Source organism: Apus apus, chromosome 3 (assembly GCF_020740795.1).
Source record: "Apus apus isolate bApuApu2 chromosome 3, bApuApu2.pri.cur, whole genome shotgun sequence".
Classification (NCBI taxonomy): Eukaryota; Metazoa; Chordata; class Aves; order Apodiformes; family Apodidae; genus Apus; species Apus apus.
Genome location: NC_067284.1, coordinates 39,134,866 through 39,146,566, shown reverse-complemented (window position 1 = coordinate 39,146,566; position 11,701 = coordinate 39,134,866).

Here is an 11,701-nt window from a genome sequence, read left to right as displayed (position 1 = left end):
TTCTCCAGATTTTGGACTCAGAAACCCCACAGGGTTTTTACAATTTGGCTTCTGAAAAGCCTACTCCTTTCTCAAGAAGCACACATTTTCTTCTGCACTGTGTTCTAGGTGCGTGAACACTACAGACCTTGGCAATACATCTGAGTAAATGTGACCTGGTTAGGAATTTTTTTCCTGTACTTACCACCCCTGTTACAAGACCAGTGTAATGCAAAGACTCCCTTGTCATAGTATACCCTTGCAAACAGTAAAGCAACAAGACTGACCTGAGCCTATTCAGAGAGAAAATATCTGATCTCAGCACACAGGGAGAAGTTGAGTGAAGGCAGATTGCAGCCAATTGACCTGAAAGGAAAATATCCAAGCTCCTGTATTAGTTCCATTGATGCTCTACTGACTGAAAGGCATTTAAATTCACAATAATTTTCCCTGTGGTTTCTCTCCTAGCATTTTTATTTTCCTAGTTTTAAAACAGAGAACATGAAAAAGGTTGCCATGCTTATTCCATATACTTAATTCTAACAGAGTAATGCTGTTTTCTGAGATTCAGCATCTTTCCCTGACCCAGACATTAACTGTCCATAATTTAGATGTCTATATATGAAATAGTCAGTCTGAACAAACCGATTTTACAGTCAATGGAAAGCTGGTTGGTGTAGTATGCTTGAGGAGAAAAAGCATCTACAGGTCCTTTCATAACCATCAGGTTTCTGTTGACTACAGAGATACTTCATGATGATTTTTCAGAGACCCTTTTTTTTTGTGTCAGATGACTCCCAGAATTGCCTCAATTTGTCTAATAATAACCCATTGCTCTGTGTAGTTACATCTGGGGAAAAAAAAACCCAAAACATTAAAAACATTATCTCTTTCCTTTGACTTTCATTTCTTTAAAGCATTATCTCTTTCACTCTTACATATCAAAGTGACTTTCTGAATTCATTTTGATCTTCCATTAAGAAATCAAAGTATACACAAGTGAGGAGCTAAAGTTCTCATCCATGAAACTCAGAGATAACCACAGCTGGAATATTAGACTCAGGTCTAATTTAACATCTATCTTTTCTCTACAGGCATCTAAAACATTCAATTCCATTTCAGAGTTTTATGCAGTCTACTGCAGTCTGTTGAAAGATTTGCATCAATATCCACACTTACTGGATTAGGTTTCAGATATTTAAATTCTATAAGAATTTTGGGTGAAAAAAACCCCCTGAGTTCTTGGTTCAATCTGGTATTTAAACTGGTAACATTGTCAGCAGTACTGAATTATCTGGATGTCCTTATTTCTACATGCATATTGTATATGATCATTGACTTTCTCTTAGTGACTTTTCTTTCAAAGCTGTCTAAAAGATTTGTAAGATTCTTCCCAGAGCTGTGTTCAGTTTTTGTTTTTTTTTTTTTCAATATATTCCTAACACAGAGATGCCCTGAACTGGTCATAGTATTTCAAGTGTAGCCAGGACAGGAGTAATTATGTCCCTGTTAATACATGTTCTTTACATATGTCAAGTAAATATTTTTTTCGCTTTGTAAATGCAATATTAAAATTGCATATTTGCTTCACTGCATACTGACATCATTCCTTCTTTGAAGAAAATGAAAGTCAGGTTACTGCCTTCTATGGATTGTGTTGTTTCATACTATTCTCTGAATGAACTGTGTATGTCCTCGGTGGTATCTGTAAAATGCCATATCATGGCATTTTATCATGTAAAATCTCCCATATCATGGATCTGCCATTTGTTCTGTTTCTTCTGGATGTGCTATTTATTCTACTTCTTCTGAGCTTTCACTTTAGAAAGAAAAAAAGACTGACTTACCACTGATTCAGTAGGAGTTACTAATTTAGTTGTTGACAATATAGATAAACCTCTTTAATTCACAGTTATATGATTTTTCTCTTATAACTTCATTATATGATTTTATTTCCCTTTCTTTGTTTTAGAAGTAATTATATCATATTTATTAAGGAAAAAAAACACTATGATGACAATTATTTGGGTAGGGTTTGTGGTCCCTAATGTAAAATTGTAGTTAGTGCAAAAAAAGCATAGTCTACAGGATAGAGATGGAGATTTAGACCTCCCTGCTCCCAAGGCTGCGAATTTGATAATAGGATAAAACACCAACAGTATTTGGAGCAGTAACCGGAAGCTGGAATTATCTTTTCTCACAGACAAATACTTTTATCAATAGTTTGTTACAGATTTTTTCCCCCTTTCTGCCATCTCTTTGCAGAATGGCCTGTTTTTACCATGAACATGAGAAACATCTTACTACCATGGTATAACTGCTGATTAAGAAGGTTTCCTTGACAACAGAGTACTACATAGCTTTTTCTCCAGATTAGACACTCAACATCTAGTAGCTACAAGCTATAGTTTGAACTATGGGATTAACAGGGGAAAGAAAATAATTATTTATCCATAATACATACAGGAGACATCAAATAATACTTTCCTCAGTGGCTCACACTTTACAAGACAACAATGGTGTATTATACCTTTATAAATTAAATTAATAAAAGACTAATTTCAGGAGAACGTTTTTCAATTCTCTGTTTCCATCTTCATGAACATGCCAACTGAAGACTTCAGGCTTATGGCTATTAGCAAGATTTCAGATAATCTACTTTCTGTAGTATTTTCTGTTGATTTTTATTTACAAAAAACATCTAAGAAACTATTGCTTGTAACTACATTATATGATCTGTACACAGTGCACTGCTTTCAGACCTTTTACCATGGCTCTTTTTGAAGCTATCAGTGCTCTAAGTATCCTTGGAGGTAGGGCACTGCAGATCACAACTCTTGGTGAGCAGCCCAGGTTGTTTCCCCTGGTTACAACATTGAGACAAAACAGACCTGTAAAATCTTCAGACAGTAACAGTAAAGCAAGACTTTTCAGTATCCTGTCTCACCTACACTTGCAACTCCTGAAACCCCCTACACAGACTTAATGACTTCTCTGGGGTGAATCTCTTCTGCCTTCTGCTGCATGGCATGATGAGCTCCGAGGCCTGCAGCAAGCTGGCTGGTATTGCTTGGAGTGCACCACAGATCCCATCTGGAAATTTCATTCAGATTTCTTTTGCAGGGAAACTGGAGCCTGTGTGGAAGCGTGGGGAGAACAAGAAAAGTCTGAGGAAGAGTGGATGCATGCCCTTCTCTTTTCCCACCAGGATAACTTGATGCATCTATGCTTGGGCTTTGCTTCCTGTAGATCAGGACTTGAAGCCTGAGTCATAACGCAGCACTCACAGGTTCCAGCTCGTTCATTGCCTTCTGGAAATGGAAACCTTTAAGCTTTTTAATATATATTTCATTTTAAGATTGACTTGAGTATTAAAATCCTGGAGGAAGCCCCAGAAGCATCCTTTGTTATGTTGATATTCTGTATTGTATCATGCTAGGTGTGCTACTGTTTTTGTTTCCTACATTAAATCTTTTGATCTCACCCAAATGTAAGTAATTTATCACACAAAATGCACTGTTATTCACTGTGCCAAAAAAATAGAATGCAAATATTTCCCAGTTTGGCACACAGAGCATGTGCCACATCTTGTGACCAAATAACAGCAGCACACTACACATAAACAAGAAGTTAAAATTCCTTGACTATGTATCAGTCATCAGTTACCACCTCCCTCAAGACATTGTAATATAAAATTGCTTAATAATCACCTGCTGTTTTTTTGTTGGTGTTTTTTGTTTATTTGTTTTAATGAATAAGCCACACTTAGAAGACTTGTCTTTTAAGATAAAATGTACTCCTCTACTATTTTCTCATCACACCTTTTCCCCAAGAAAACATTTGAGAATCTTGTTAAAAGAGGGATTGGCCTATTTGAACAGGAGTATGTTTCACTAATATATTTCGCTCAGCATCCCACTGCTGAGGGAAGTTTACAGAAGTAAGCATAAGTTTTCACAGCCTGTTTATTGCATGACTTTGACACAATCTCTTGGAAGATCACAAATCCCTGTTCAGGACTGTAGTTTTTGGGAAAAAAAAAAAAAAAAAAAAAACAACACAAAAAAACCCCAACAAAACAGGGAACCAGATATACTATAGGGTAATTTTCTGAGATCTTGTCTGAGGTGTTACAAATCTTCACATTGCTTGTATTAGGACATGAATAGAAAGAACACTCTTAAAGATAATGTTTACAGACATTTGTATGTCAGCTCAAATGGAAAAAATATTCTGTTTTATTGAGAGATAATGATTACTTCTTATGGCTAAATTTTATAGTGCTGCATTATTTACAAAGCTTTGGGCGGATATTAAAATAGTCATTACCAAGGGGAGGATTTTCCTTTCATTCTGTCTCTGTTCTTTCACATAAAGCAACATATTGCAAATGTAAACACACTTTGAGCTGAATATATACAGTATTTCTGACACTCTTTCTGGCATCTTGCTGGGAGATGACTAGCTGTGATACCAAAAAATAAAAAAGCTTTTGTGACAATTGTTTTATGTGCTTTTTAGTGAAACTTTCTTCTGATATATGTGTTGTCAGGATGCACATGCACAACATATTTACGCTCTGCTGACTATCCATATTTTAAATATACCAGCTCGATATAGAACAATGAATGCAGTCAATCTCAAATGTCTGTGCATCTCAGCTCTGCAAACTAAAGAAATGTGGGTAGCTTTTCAATACTTACATGCCACAACTGCTCTATGTTTCTGTTAACTTGCCTTTGTCTATTTATTCTATTTGTATGAAGAAGAAGAAAAAAATAGGAACTTGCACAGGTTATTATTACAGGCAGGATTAGGTTTTTCAATACAGACAACAGTTGAGGTACCCCCTTTTAAGCCCAGAAGTCCCATTAATAGCCCCTGAAGACAGTGTGTTTTCTGAGACCCACTTTTTTAATCATTTACCTGGGTAGCCTTAGCATACATATGTGGCACAGGCTAATAGCAAATGTTAGTCGCTTTTCCCCTCTGCTAGTTGTTCATCTGAGCTAATGAAAAAGTCCATGAACAAAGGAAGAGCAGGTGCTGACTGCTATCTCTGTGCAGCTGTGGACAGGTTAGCTGAGACACCAAAGTCGACCCCACCACAAGCACAGAGCCACTCACAGCTTTCCTGCGCCTGAAGGCGTATCTTCATCAGAAGTTTCAGTTGGCTGCAATGATGTTAAAAATTGTGTGAGTCTGCATGAAAGGAATGATCAAGACAGTAAAGAGGTGGGAGGCTGAGGTCTATTTACACTTGTAAAATGTAAAAAGGTCTTACTCCTTTGCAAAAGCCACAGCTCACAGGGGAGCAGATTACTGCTGTGCGGTTGGTGTATCCATATGCTGATTGCATGGTGTGTGGAGTGGATGTGCAGAGATATCAGGGAGAGAAGTGAAGTCTATGGACTGAGTATGCTTCTGGTTAGGTAATGGTTTGTAAAGCAGTACCCCTATGTTGTCTCTTAGGTGGTGGCTGCTACATCTATGCTGTAAAAAGATCACCTTGAGTGAATCATCCAAAATAAGCGCATCAAGGAGAGATAAAGAAGGCAAATTTGGGGACAAATTAATTCAGCTCATACAAGCTGGTGTTGAGAGGAAAAAAAAAAAAAAAAAAAGCAATACTGATCATATTCTTTTATTCACAATGATTTGCATTATCCCAGTCAGCTCTATCCACTCATAGAATCTTGTTTGATGAAACGAAAGTCGCTTTAGTAATATAGTTTGCAGAGGGCATGGAGAACAAGATTGTTTATTCTTATGTTATAACTTTACTACTCTCTATATTTGCAGGAGAAGCTGCTTACTGTATGGGGGAAAATGAAGGTTTATAGTTTGACCATTCGCTTTTGAAATTTGTGGGGTTTTTACTTATATTTCATTTCCCATATCATTTTTAGATAATTAAAAAGAAAGCTACAAAAAGAATGAAGTTGAAGACTCACTTATAACAGGGAACTTTGGCTATGTCAAAACCTGCATGACTTGAGCATCTTTATTTCTTGATTGCATTTTCAAGATTTTTTGATCAGACTGATATATTGGGAAAATCGCAGAAGTGGGAAGAATCTCCAGTATCTCTGAGTCTTCTTCTGTATTACCCTGTAGCCACATCTTGAACGTAGAGTTGCAGTGACTTTTTCCCCCCAGTGTTGTTCAAGTAACAAACAGAATGTTCCAACTAATATTTTGAGTCACAAAAAATTAATAAATGGGAAAAAAGGCCTCAGGACTAGCAAAGAGATCACCTTGAGATCTTCCTGCACCAATTATCTGCAAATGAACCACAGAGTTCTGAAGAAATGTTGGGATATGGAAGGGATTTTAGCATGTGAAGAAAGAATTTCAGTGAAGTGAAGAAATGTCAGTGACAGAAGCAACACCTACAGGCAGTGAGAGCAAAACGAAAGTGAGTCAATATGTGTGAAAAGAGCAGTGTCAGGGAGAAAAACAGCTGAAGAAAAAGTGATAGAGAAAAAAAGAACAGGAAGAAAATGCAACAGAATATAGTTTTAGTATGGATTACTTATTTATGTGAAATCTTCCTAATGAGTAGTGAAAGATTACTCTAGGTTGGTTAAGCCTTCTTAGAAAAAATGACCCTGAGAAACAGACTGAAGGGAAGATTAATTTTGGACTTCTACTGAATATAATGGTAAAAAGAGTACTGCATATAATGGTAAAAATAGTACTGAACTCTTATCCTCAGAAAGCAATGATTTATTTTTTTAAATTATTTACCATCTTATTTACTATAATCTACCACGCTGTTTCTTAAGGGTCAGCCAAAAACAGAAGGGTTTTTATTATTATTTCCAGAGAACTGTAGGAAAATGCTGATAAAATAAATATTTGCTGAGAAGTTTTCAAGTCAGTCTACCTCAGTTTGTCATGCTTCTAACACAGGTGCATGGGATGGTGATACTCAGTAGCTGGCTGGAGGGGTGGATGGGGAACACATGGCAGGTACATACGTACTGTCAGGTGAGGGCATGAGGAATTTTAATGTACCTCGAGAACTTAAATGCTGAACAACAAACAACACACAAAATTTTGTAAACAAAGAAATAGAGATAGGTGATTTGCATCCACAAAGAGAATGCTCTCTCCAGAGAATGGATCTCTCCAGAGGATGGATCTCTCCAGAAAGGAATGTAAATAAATACCCTAGACTATCAATAGAAAGCATAGGGAGAAGGGAACAACAACAGATCTTAGAAAAAATTACACATACTGTAGGAACAACTGCAATAAAGCCCCAGATCTGGTGGCCACAGGAATTGACAAACCTTTTGCATTCAAACCTAACCTCAAGGCAGAACATGAAAAATTGGAAAAAGCATTAATTGCAAGAAAACTGCCACAGCTAAAGAATAAAATGAAATCAAATCTCTTTGCAATACTCAGCGGACTTAAGAGCAACTGAAAAAAATCTGCAATAAATCTTAACATGATACAGAAAATAGAAGCTTAAAGAATTTAGTTCTTCAATGTTCTATCTTTTTTAATGTTAATTTTTTAAATGACCAAATGTGTTAAGCATTTTATTATATGGTTAAGGGTGTAATCTCTCTCCTGAAGAATCCAATTTAGATTTGACGCGCAGCTTAGAACAAAAGTATTTCATAAAAAGAACTGGAATTGATAATATCAAGCTACACTGTTCAGATGATTGCTTGTTAAGCTTATGTGTGTCTCAGTGATTTGTGAAATCCATGTCCATCCAAATCCATTTTGGAAAAAACATGTCAAGAGACTAATTTTAAGGAAAGGTGTAAGGAAGAAGGAGAAACTAGTGGGATGAGTGAGAGAGAACAAAATAGACCTATTTCTAATTTCTAAATTTCTAAAAATAATCAGAGACTGTTACTTCTAAATACTAAGCATGGTGAAAACTTCAGCAGCCCATTACTATAAAGAAAAAAGAATCATAGTTAAAGATCAAAGCTTAATCTGCCTTCACAGCCCTCTGATATGTTGGTGATAGCAGGGAAGATGTTTACTTCACAGTTTTTATAATGAGATGATAGGATTTTTACAGCTTTGTTATAGCTACCTTCCACCAAAAGATATAATTTCTGTCCTGAGGAATTTTTTATCCTAAACTTTCCTTATTTCACTCTGACAGAAAAAGAAAATAAATCTGAAAAAAAAAAAACCCAAACAAAACAAAAACCAACAAACAACCGCTTGGAGGTTATTTTTATAACTAAACTAATATGGTGGTCTGAAAGGTTAATGTTTTCCAACATGCATCTTCTTTTAGCACACAATAACATCTTGCTGCTATCATCTCCACATATTAAATCTATCTCAAATCTCTGTGTCAGCTATGTAGCTGAAAAAAAATGACCATTCATGAAAGATAAATGGAAAGGATCTTCTTCAACCAGCACATATAAACCTCAGCATAGTTTGCTGTTATCCGAAGGCTGAGACACAGAATGTGACACTGCTATTTGATGAACTTTTTAAGCCAGTGAGTGAAACCTGATCCATTAAAGCTCTTCCCATACTTTCTGTGAACTAAATTAATCACACAGCTGGAAGCTGTTCCTGTGCTCTTCGTAGCAGATTTCCAGGCACAGTGGAGGAGTATCACCACAAGACAGACACATCTTTGTCTATGTCTTCCCCATCAGATAGTGCTGAGGACTCCTGCCTAAGAGCCAGGAGGACCTGCAAATTCAGACAGAGCCCCTGTGTGCCTCTTCCCCCCCACAAAGAAGGGCCCAGGTGTCACTGTGCAGAAGGGAAGACATGGCCCCTGCCTCTATAGCTCTGACCAGGGACCTTCAGCAGCCATCCCTGCCACCATGGGACTGGGACAAGGATTACTAGGGACCCTGCTCCCACCTTCATGCTTGCTGTCCCACTCTCCCTCAGACATTCCCACCCTCCCAGCCTGCTCCAGAGGAAGGCTTTTGGAAAAGTGGATTTCTTCACAGCTCTGATTTGCAGCCTGATTCCATGTGGAGTTGTACAGAGTTTCTGGGGAGGTGGTCCATTATGGGCAAGGCCTTGGTGAGAAGGGAAAGCAGGAACTTCTTAAACTGGTTCCACTACTAGCGGAAACAACAAGGAATTATATCCTAAAGGATGTTTAATGGATGTGAATCATGGCAGAAGAAGATGCCTGATTCTGAAGAAATTCCTATTGCCTATCTTTGGCAGAACTCTGCTGTTTCCATTGGGAATTCTCTTTCAGCCTCTTGATCTGCATTTCATTGGGAACATCGAACTTCCACTGCACATTTTACCAGGCAGCAACGCACCGGGTTATTTTTGCAAATGTTGCTTGAGGATGATAAACCAAAGCAGAGGACAGAGCAAGGAAGGGAACAGAGCAGTAATTCAGCACAAAATCAAGACACTAAGAACAAAATTAATTCAAGTTCCAAGGGATGTGAAGAAGGAAAAAAAAATATTTAATTGCCTATACTCCAAAGCTAGGGAATGGTTAGTAAATGAGAATTGGAATGGCTTATTTGTGAGCAAGAATTTGCCCTCACTGGCATTACAGAGACTTGATCGGGTCATCTGCATGACTGCAATGTTGAAATCACCAGTTGTAATCTATTTAGAAAAGATGAAGTGAGGAAAAAGAGTGGAATATGACACTTCATGTAAAAAATGGCACTATCTCTTTCCAAGTGCTGACACTGTAGATGCGATCAATATTGAAGGTTTATGGGTGGATATTTAACTGGCAAAGCACAAAGTACCAGCTGGGATTTGCTGCAAGGAAGCAGCACATCTGCAGCAGGAAGACAGGTTGCTCAGTTGAGTACCTGTCTATACAGGAGGAATCAGTGGCTCCGTTATCAGAAGGACTTCAGCCTGAATGACATATGCTGAGGAACTTCTGATGCCAGCGTTGAAACTTCTCTAGAATTTCAAAAAGTTGTAAGTGAAAAATTCTAACATATTACTACATAAAAAATCATGGTTGTATTTGCACAAATTCCTACATTTGTTGTTTGCAGAGAGAACAAAGCCCAGCCAGCACTGTTTATCTATCACTTTAAATGGGTTGATTTCAGAGAATTGATAGCAATTAAGAACCAAATTAAATGGAGGGGGAAAAAAGAGTACCACAATATAATGAGCATACACTTAAGTAGTAACTGGAGATAACAGAGAAAGGAAACAAAAGCAAAAGAATACACAATCTTTTTATCGTGGATCTCACCAGATCCAAGTATATCAGGATGAGTCAATTACAAAAATGAAAAGGCAGTAAGACTTGTCATGGCACTTAAGGTCAATAGGAAGAGAGACTGTTTGGGCTTTTTAAAAGGATATTAAAAGCAAATAAAAGAAGTACAATATTGGCTTTGTACTAGCAGGTGGGAATCACAGAATAAAGAATAATAATGCATGCAAGCCACGTGTGCTCAGTGCATAGCTCTGTTCTGTGTTTAAGAGGAGAAAAAGTAGAAATTTTATCATAAGGTAACACAGAAGCACTTTCCATTCCAGTGGTCACTCCAGAGAATTAAAAGGCAGTTACTAACAGCACGCATTTCCAACTAAAAAGGTCCAGATGATTTTAATTGAGGAGTTTTAGAAAAACCTGGCAAAGAAATTATCTGGACCATTAATGTTGATTTTCAATAAGAGTTGAAGGACCAGAAAAGCCCCAGAGAAAAGGAGGAAAGCTACTGTTGTGCCAATATTTTAAAGGGGTAAATGAGATGACCTGGACAATTATATACCTGTCAGTCTAACATTGATCCAAAGCAAAATGATGAAATAGCTGATATAAGACTCAATTAATAAAGAATTAAAGGAGGATAACATAATTAATTCTGATCAACATGACTTTATGGAAAACAGATCTTGTCAAGCTAACTTGATGGCTTTTACTGATGAGATTACAAATTTGGATGATGCTGGTAACTGTTGTTTTAAAAAGTTTAGACTTCTGAGAGCTCATTTTGATTAACATTTGATTAAGAAAAAAAAATGATGAAAAGACAACATAGAGCATATTAAGTTAGTCAAACTAACTAATATGTCTCAAAATGTAATTTTAGATGGAAAAAAACCACTGAATACGTCACTAGTACCTCACAGTATCTGCTATCTCAATTATTTCTACATAAAAGGAAAAAAAGAAATTGCTATGCATGTGGTTTGAAGATGAAAAATAGCTTCAGTGGCATGTTGTGCCATGTCCCAAGAATGAGAACCAGAGAAGGGGCCCTATAGGTCATGGGAAATGCACAAGATGGACAGGACCTCTTATCATGATGACATAAGCAAAAATGCTACAAGAGTTTTTGCACTTGATAATGCCACATTCCCTACTAAGATAATGTGTTCACTTCTACTGCCCTCATTTCTAGAAAATATTGAACACTAGCGAGGATTTCAAGAGATGCTGTGAGAATGATTAGATTGGAAAATCTATCTAGCAGTATAAGACAAAGGGAGACCAAAGTCTTTAGCTTACCAGAAGGAAGATTATATACTGAAATGGTAGCAGTATAGACAAGCTTGTAGAGAGAAGAAAGACTTTATTTATTATTATTTTTTTTTATTCCAGAAATAATCTTGTCCTCTTGACAGGACAAGAGATAACAGGCACAAAGTTGAATGCAGGAAGTTCCATCTAAACACGAGGAGGAACTTCTTCACTTTGAGGGTGGCAGAGCACTAGAACAGGCTGCCCAGAGCAGTTGTGGAGTCTCCATCTCTGAAGACATTC